The sequence below is a fragment of the Macrobrachium nipponense genome, chromosome 21 (assembly GCF_015104395.2).
Source record: "Macrobrachium nipponense isolate FS-2020 chromosome 21, ASM1510439v2, whole genome shotgun sequence".
Taxonomy (NCBI): domain Eukaryota; kingdom Metazoa; phylum Arthropoda; class Malacostraca; order Decapoda; family Palaemonidae; genus Macrobrachium; species Macrobrachium nipponense.
In genome coordinates, this window is record NC_087212.1 from 21,008,983 (window position 1) to 21,018,463 (window position 9,481).

General features: G+C 37.1%; 1 long non-coding RNA gene across 1 annotated transcript in view; it reads right to left on the bottom strand.

The window, feature by feature from the left end:
- LOC135197576 (uncharacterized) overlaps positions 1–4,817 on the bottom strand; it is a 60,514-nt gene extending 55,697 nt beyond the window's left edge. The window contains exon 1 of the long non-coding RNA XR_010310608.1: positions 4,681–4,817. This is a non-coding gene — a long non-coding RNA (uncharacterized LOC135197576). The remainder of the gene's footprint in view (positions 1–4,680) is intronic.
- Positions 4,818–9,481: the final 4,664 nt, after the last annotated feature.

The window sequence follows — 9,481 nt, forward strand, 5'->3', positions numbered from 1 at the left end:
AGGAAAGCCTTGGTAGCGTACTATCTTCTTTAGGAAATAGTCTAAAAGTATGCAACTATAGAAATAAACCACGAGTATATAACTATGTACTAAGTTCAACATTAGTAACGCCAACTTCGCATACAAGCTTGCAAATACGTAAGCGAAGCGACTAGAATATCTCCTGGAAATATCGTTAAAACTTCCAAAACTCTTTTGTTTAACACTCGAATTATTAAAAGAAACCATTGTTTTATCCAGAGGGTGTATGGATTATTCAAACGAAGTTCTGTGCCAAGCTATAAACAGACTGTTTTCTCCCGCTTACGAGCAATGACGTCACCGATAACGACTCTCATTATCCCGCCAAAAGTTTAAAGGGCCTTCTCCGCAAAGCGGTTTCCTCAACCTTCACCTCAACACCCTGATTTCGCCACTCTCCTTTCTTGCAAATTAGTATCGCAAAAATTCTTAAAACTTCATTACGAAAAAAGATCTAACAGCAGGTTATTTCAAGCTTGAAGACGCTAGATGAATTACATTTTATAACAAAGAAGCTACACTTGAAAATCCCATACTTTATGATGACACTGAAACATCTGACATATAAAGAGGTACCTACACCGTACCAGTTTATAAAGTACACTTGAACAAGGACGCACTTGTTGCAAAACAACAGAGCTTTCAATTCCGCAGGCCTAATCTCAGGCGTCGCCTTAATTTCCGTTAATTTCAATAGTCCTACAAACCTCTTACTTTCAAGTACTGTCATGTCTTTTTTTTATGTTGAGTGAAGAGGGATAATGCCCCTTGGTATGTCCTTTCTTGAACCTTGTGGATGGCGTTTACATATGGGCCACCACATGAGTGAAGCCACCCACTAACGTTCAGTTATGCCTGTGCAGCTATAACTGCACAGTCGGCCTGTGCATTTATAACTGAACGTTAGTTTTTCTCACCTGCGCAGGCGGCCTGAGTAAATAGTGATTTAATATCTCATCTCACTCGATGAGCCTTCGGCTAAAGGGCTGCGCATGCGCACTGCAGCATTTACGTGGTCGAGGCAACTTTTTTTTTGGCCCAAGAGCTTCAGTTGTTCCCTGACAGGGTTGCCGTTTTGAAGAATTTCGTCTATTAGTGTGGCATCTGGCAACCCTCCATGGCTTTTCCGACCACAGGCCACGGCACTGACGACAAAAATTCTTCACTTTGCTTTTTATGTTTTATCATGAAATTAAAGCTATAAAACATATCCTGATTATTTATACAAATGAATATTATTGAAATCCTTTATTTTTCTTCGTCAAAAATACTTTATATTGAGCTACTGACGAGTGGTTTTCTAACATCACGGAAAATAATTCTACATCGGGAAATACGCATTCTAACCATTAAATCATAAATAAAGTTAAAAAATCAGATGAACTGCATATGGTAACACTGCTAAAAGCCAATGTTGTGAAGAAAAAATGGCATCACTGTTCCCTGTCCGTCCGCCGACAGATAGCATGCTCCGATCAAGAACACTGAGTTGGGTTTTAATGAATTGAAAAGTGTTTATACCTAAATTGATGATATATTGGATTTATTTGTGTTTTTAGTAATTGATACGGATGTCAAATAAAATATAGTTATAATTTTTCCACAGGAAAAACAATTGTGTATAATGAAGGCTGAAAGTGGCAGCATCATTCCTGAATGTCTTATTCTTGTAGATTTCACTGAAATCTACCTATGAATGAGACTGCTTTGGCAAGCAAAATCTATACCTATGAGTAAATTCAAAGGCTATCGCAACAGATTAAGCCTATGTATGTTTATTCGTGGTTATAAACCGTATATGCAAGTCAGGTTTTCATTGACAATGAATATTGTGCCAAAATAATGTAAAACAAGAATAGGCCTATACGCGTCTATTCATGATTATGCATCATGCATATAATTCAATTATACAATGAGAACAAAATAATATCCTACTTTCTGATGAAACAAATTCAAACAATATTGTACTATGTAACATGTTTGGTTATTCATTGTTTACATTCCACGTAGATTCGTTTTGAAATGAAATTAGACTAATCAACACACTATGAAACAAAGGAAGACTAGTAAACTATGGATTTTCACTCAATGTAACAAGTTATAAAGTCAATCTTAAAATGAAAACAAATCAGTATTAACTCATTTTATTAAAATAGAAAAAAATAGTAGACCTATGTGTCAACTTTGAAATCAAGTGATAATTATGAACTTACCATTCCATGGAACTCTCCCTTCATTCATAAAACATTCAATTAACATTATGAAAGTTTTTGGGGCCAAGAATTCGTAACAAATTTACATGGTAGTGTTTAATTCGTTTTTATTTTTTACCATTCTTTCACAGGACGTACTTGACGTTTATGATATTTTCTTTATTATGTCAGTAAGCTAATTACTGCCAGCGCATCGTGTGTTGACGCCGTGGCTGCTTCGGAGGACTCGGAGAAAGGGAAAATCGTTAGAGATTTGCCTGCACAGTCCAACTACGCAGTTATAACTGTGCAGGCATAATTGAGCGTTAGCGGCGGGCTTGATGAAGGACTCGTCAGTGACGGCCGATTTGTTTGACAAAAACGTAATCGCTAGTCTTTTGGTCTTGAAACGGTTGAAAGTGGTTTGGTTGTTGATACACTACTCTTGAAAATAGCTTTATCTTACTCAAAAGGGAATGAAACCTGGTTTTTTTTTTAACATTGAAGGAAAATAGACGAACGAACTGTTTCAAAATGTGACTGCTGCTTAATCGTACGAGCAAAATTTTCTGGGATCTTCCCAATTGCTGTGAGAAAGCTCTAGGACAGTAATAGTTAATACAAAGCTTGATATAAAAAAGATTACATGATAGTTATGAGAATGGATATTATAATGCAACTTTTCTCCGTAAAGCAAAGCAATAAGAAAAACTGCCTATTCTGAAAAGGAGAATCAAATAAAATTCTTTTTTTATTACAACATTGCAAAGTACGTCTAGGCCGAACAAGTGGAATGATACAGTAAAAACTGGTAATGCCCTCTCCATTAATATTCCACTCGGAGGAATGGGTACGCTGTGCGGTGGGTTTGAGGAGGATTTTGGCCTCCGTTTTCTGCAGACAATCTAATGCGACCTTCATCCGACTAGGACTAGGTTATTTGAGTAAATCCGATCCGATTTAAAAGTATACGCATTGTTGTCAGTGGCAATCTCCTTTAAAATAAACAAAACATTTTATCAAGGTAAGAGGATGTTTCGGGATACCAGGAAGGCGGATAACACTAAAACACAACCAAAGGCCTACTACTGGCATATTAACGTGCAAACAGACGCGAAGCTCACCTATATAATGTAATATCACAGCTACGGTGATGTGATTATCGGCGGCAATATAGCAAGCTAAATAGGAATAGGTCGATTGCGTGACACCATTTACACGCAACTGTAAATAAGTCATTGATTTGTTACGCTCTTAGTGTGTCAAAGACAATGAGGTTTCTTGAAATCAGAATCTGGTTCCATTTTTTATATGGAATAAATAAATATGAATTATCTTTTGTAGTGTAGTCCTGTAGAGCATCTTTTTTTTTTACGATTGTCAGAGAATCTGACCATAATTAGTATAGTTTTCCTGTGATTTTTAGTTTTTTTCTATACATTTTAGCACTAAATATTGTAACATACTTGTGGTTAATATAGAATTCATTATATTTCTGTATATTTTCACTACATAATCTCTTCTGTAAGTCAAGACTGACAGTACTTTCCATGCTCGTCAATGCTTCTTGTTCATCAATAAAGGTTATTTTTGCAGTTTACGGATGCGGATTTAACTGATATCAACGTTATTTTCATATTTATGCAACTAAATTGTACATAGAATATAGTGTGAGAGATAAGGAAATCTTGTGATCTTAACAGTCTGAAGGCATAGGTCTACGCGTAGTCTGGGCTATGCCAGTGAAATTAAACATGGTTCGTTTGTGTTCAAGACGTTTCAACTGTTTTATACAAGGTCGCCTGTAGTGAACTTGAATTGGTACATTATCAATCCGATAGGGATGTTTGTGATTTGTAAAAAAAGGATATGAGGGTTCTTTGTATTATCATTGGTTTAATAATTATCACAATATGTCAACGATATCGGAAACGTTGATAGTCAACCAATCACGAGCTATGCAGACAAGCGTATGCCACATCTCTACCCATGGGTGGACGGATGAAATTAAACAAACTATTATAGGAGGTGAGGAGAGCTACCTCTTGGCTATCTGTTGTTAACGATCGTATTAGCCCTATGCTATCTACCGATGTCCTAGAAACACATAAATACTACAGTGGAAAAAAAAAAGAAAAAAGCAGCGTTCCTGAACTAGGTAGGCCTATTGTTTGCCTTAGCTGGTGTCAGCGGTTCTGACACCAAAATATTGTTTTCAATAAACACTGTTGTGGCAACAAACTGTTGATGTCGGCCTGGTTCAGCCACTGGTTGGGATTATTCTATATTTTTCGAATATACATAAATAACCTTCGAATTCCTGCCAAAGCATTCATTTATGTATAAAATACGGGATTAGTATGCGCAAAATAACTCTGATCAAAAATATATCCTTCTGAGTTACTGCAGATGAAACCGAGCTATAAAGATTTCACAAGTATTGAATAACTGGTAAATGTGTACGAACCAGAGGAGGTGGACTTCGGGATTTGCTGCAATCTAGCTGGACATTTGGATTCAGAACTTCACCCGAATTTCCGAAAGGCTGAAACTGACCTACTATCACTTTCATCCACTCAGCAACAACCGATGACGTTACCTCTGTGTAGACTACTCTTTTTATTCATTCGAATATGCACTTAAAAGTGGGCAGTACGAGAACGATGATTGGTTGAATGTAACATGTCCGAATAGCATCGTTATATTTCATATACTCAATAATCCGCGTGGAAGCTTATTTAATAACTTTAAAAAATACTTTCTCAAAAATGTTTTTTTATTTATTGATAATGCTATCGAGTTGACAGACTATGAAAAAATATGTTCATGAGGCCAATATTAAACAGCATTAAGCCGAAGTCAACGCCCTGAAATGTGTTACGGATACACTGTTTCAGGCATAACTTTATTGCTCTTCATACATTTTAATGGAGCGTAGAAAAAATCACTTCAACTATTAAAAGAAACTTGTAATTATTAATATTTTCTAAAGATTAGGTTTTAATCAAAACTTAGATTTATGGAATTTACATTTGAAACTTTCGGGTAGGTAATTTAAACGGAACAGCCACTATCTTTTACGTTCACCCCACGATCTAGATACGTGGTTCACCCCATCATTTTTAGTTCATTATATCCTACCTTGTCAGGTCACTGTGATATTTTGCGTTTTATTTTTCAATATAATTTCATTCTCATATAATTTATATCTTGTTTTCTCACTGCCCTCCCTTTTCACTCTGAGATAAAAATGAGCTATATCCCTCTTTTTGCTGCCTCATGGGTACGAGCGACGTGACGGTCAAGTGTTGCCGAAACATGGAAGTGTTCATGCACAAGACGATTGAGCGTAGAAACGGTCTTCATTTTAATGTCAATCACCCGAAGTGTGGAAAAATTGTCCACATTCTTTTTAAAGGTTTATTATGGTCAAATATATTATTTTCTTATATCATGTGATTTATCAACCTATATTCTCGGTCAATTGCACACACACACACACACACACACACACACACACACACACATATATATATATATATATATATATATATATATATATATATATATATAATTTTTATAATAATGACTGAATAAAGCACCATAAAAAGAGTGGTTGTTTATACCACTCGCAGTCGTCACCAGCTACTCCGTAAACACTGGAAAAAGGCCAGCAAGTATGGAATTGTGTTCCTTGCCGCCTCAACCTGTTTATATGCAAATAATACTAATCTTATCAATATCAATATATGTGTTGCCCAAAAATATGGCAGAGCTCGGTAACTTAAGGCCGGGTATTCACGAGCAGATTTACCTGTCACTGCCGTCTACACGTACGTTTTAACGTACGTGTGGACGGCAGTTTGTGGGCGGGGTTATTTCGACCGACTGACAGGTGATCGCACGTGTGGACGGGTAAAGCCCGCCAATAACGTTCAGCTATGTCTGCGCAGTTATAACTGCGCAGTCCGACTTTGCAGGCAAATCTTTGCCATTAACGATACAGGGCGTTTCCTCAGTCCTCCATAGCATCCATGGCGTCAGTACACGATACTCTGGCTGTAATTGACTTGCAGATGCAGACATAAAAATCTCATAAACGTCAAGTAAGGCGCCCAGTGAAAGAGTGGTTGATGAAAACTCATTAAATACTACCATGTGAAATTGTTAAGTTTAAATTTAGCCCTACGGATTTTCATAATGTTCATTGAATATTTTATGAATGAAGGAAGAGTTCCATGGAAAGATGATTAAGTTCATATAATCGTTTGCTTTCGTTTCAAAGTTGACATATAGGCCTAATATTTTTTTTTTCTATTTCATTAAAAGGGTTAATACTGATTCGTTTTCGTTTAAAGATTGACTTTCTTATGACGAGTTACAATGAATGAAAATCCTTAATACTATCGTCTTGTGTTTCATTAGTGTGTTGATTAGTCTAATTTCATTTCAAAGCGAACTTGGTCAGAAAGTAGAATATTATTTTGTTCCCATTTTAAAAACGAATTACATACAAGATGCATAATCACGAACAGACGCATATACTAGGCCTGTTCTTTAGTAGATGGTAACTGTCCGCGGACGGACAGCGAACTGAGCCAAAAAAGTTGCCTCAACCACATTAACGTTGCAATGCGCATGGGCAGCCGTTTGGCCTGATGCTCATCATTGAGACGAGCTATTTACCCAGGCCGCCTGCGCAGGCCAGAAAAAACTTGCAGGTTGTCCACACTAACGTTCAGCTATAACTGCACAGCACAGTTGCAGTTATAACTGCGCAGGCATAACTGAACGTTAGTGGCGGCCTTTACCAACGATTTTATGACAGTTCGCCGCCGGATTTCGTCTGGGAAGGATCTCAGCCGCTCGGACTATAATATGAATAAACTGTGTATATAGGCCATTTCATTGTTAGAACATGTGGTGCTATTTGTAGACCGTTACCAGTCCAAATCTTATTATAAATGTAAGAGAACACAAAATATTTCCATGCGATAGACAATTTGGTATATGCCTAGACCAGTGTCCTGCCTTTTTAAGAAAGGTGTTACTAGTGAAAGTAGACTTCCCGGTCTATTTCATAAATAACTGAACCAGCACCCAAGTCCAATTTAGCCGGATTCATTAATATTGTATGAGGATAGACATCTCTCTTTAATAGGCAATAATTAGACCATACTCTGTTATGCCCTTTTGCTTCTTTCCTATTTTGAAGTGAACTGCCTGAGCAGTTAGTACATATAGCTCTACATCCTTATCACCCAGCGGAACTTCCATCGCTGCCATATAGTTGTTGCCACGACAAAGGCTGGGCGAGAAATGAGGGCAATGACCTCGAGTTGACTGTCCGACTGACAGTTCAACTCTGGAACGCAAGCCATTCACGATCAGTAATTACTGAAGGAATTCCTTCAAACTTAGCAAAAATGATCGTGAATGGGGTTGTTTGAGGCCTGTCAGTACAACTGTCAGTTACACTGATGAGAATCAAACTCTGCTTGATTTTGGAGGCGGGGCTAACGCGCACTGAAGGGAACATTGACCGTGAATGGCTACCTGTCAGTTAAGTTATCAGTGTGAACCGCATGGCCAGAGTGTGAGGAATGTTGGTGCAGAGATTTGAGTGAGGTTTAAGTAGTTAAGATGCCGGAAGATAGAGAATTTTGGGGCGAATTTTTTCAGTTATACAAAGAACAGCCATGCCTTTGGCAAATTAAGCCAAAACATTATCTGAATAAATATAAAAAAAAACGAAGCGTATGGAAAATGAGCAGAAAAACTTAAAGAAAAGTATCCTGATGCAACCACAGACGTAGTGAAGATAAAAATCAACATCTACAGGAGTAATTTCAGGAAAGAAGCAAAAAAAGTCGAAGATTCTATGCGGTCTGGAACTGGGGCAGATGATGTGTATACGCCAACTTGGACTTACTATGAAGATTTATGTTTTTAAAGGATCAAGAAGCTATTAGAACATCCACCTCGAATTTACAAGCACATGAGGTAAGAAACAGATTATTTGTTATTTATTTATTCAACAAAAAACAGTTACATTTTCAAAAATACAGATGGTTCACAATATAAAAAAGTTTATTAATAGATGTAATTTGGCCCCATATAGTAAGTCATAGCTGACTTCTTGGTCTTTCTGAAAACATGAGAAAATGCAGTTGTTTTACAGTGTTTAATAGTTCTTAGCAATCATATGTTCTTGAAAACATAATGCTCCTTCATTGCAAAAAAAGTTTCTAAATATTTCCCTTGAATGCAGGCTAGCTTGTGATGCATGTCTATCGTAACCTGCATTTAAGCCTACAAGAGAGACTACATCATCATCATGTTCAACATTTAAATCTGTATAGTCAGTCGTCTTTCTTGGTGCTACGCAATAAATTGTGCAGAACACAACATGCCATCACAATCTTTTCGCAACTTGTATAGTCCACATTTAAGGAGCTATGGAAAATCCTAAACCTAGATGTCAAAATGCCAAATGCATTTTCTACGACGTTTCGAGCACGAGATAGTCTATAATTGAATATTTTTCTTTCGTGATTCAACTCTCTTGCGCTGAAAGGTTTTAAGAAATCATTTCTAAGCGCAAATGCCTCATCTCCTATGAAAACAGAAGGTAATTCATAAGCTGAATTATTGCAAACAAGAGGAGAAGGAATATTCAGATTATTGTTTACAAGCTTACCATAGAACATAGTTTCCTTCAGCACTCCACCGTCAGAAATTCTGCCATTTATCCCAAAATCACACATCACAAATTCGTAATTTGCATCAACAATAACCATTAACACCATGCTATCAAAACCTTTATAATTCCTGAAATATACTCCATCTTTGGATTTAGCTGTAATCTTGATGTGTTTACCGTCAACAGCTCCCAAACAATTTGGAAACTGCCATTTGGTGTCAAAATTTTCAGCGATCTTGAGCCATTCATCCTGTGTTGTAGGGAACTGGAAAGAAAAAGCTACAATATAATATTTTCCATAAATGTTATATAATATGATATAATGATATTATGTGATACAATAATGTGCTATATGATTATATAATGGGGCGTCATGGTCTAGTGGTAGAACGTCTGACTGCCAATCAGAAGGGCCCGGGGGGTGGCGCCGATCACCTGCTGAACTAGGACGGTCTTTAACCTCAATAGCTATCAGCTATTCGGTGTTAAACGGCCTTGGTCTAAAAGGGTTCTACAGAAATGTGGAACTCGATAAAAAGATCATGGGTAACATTGAGCTAGCAAC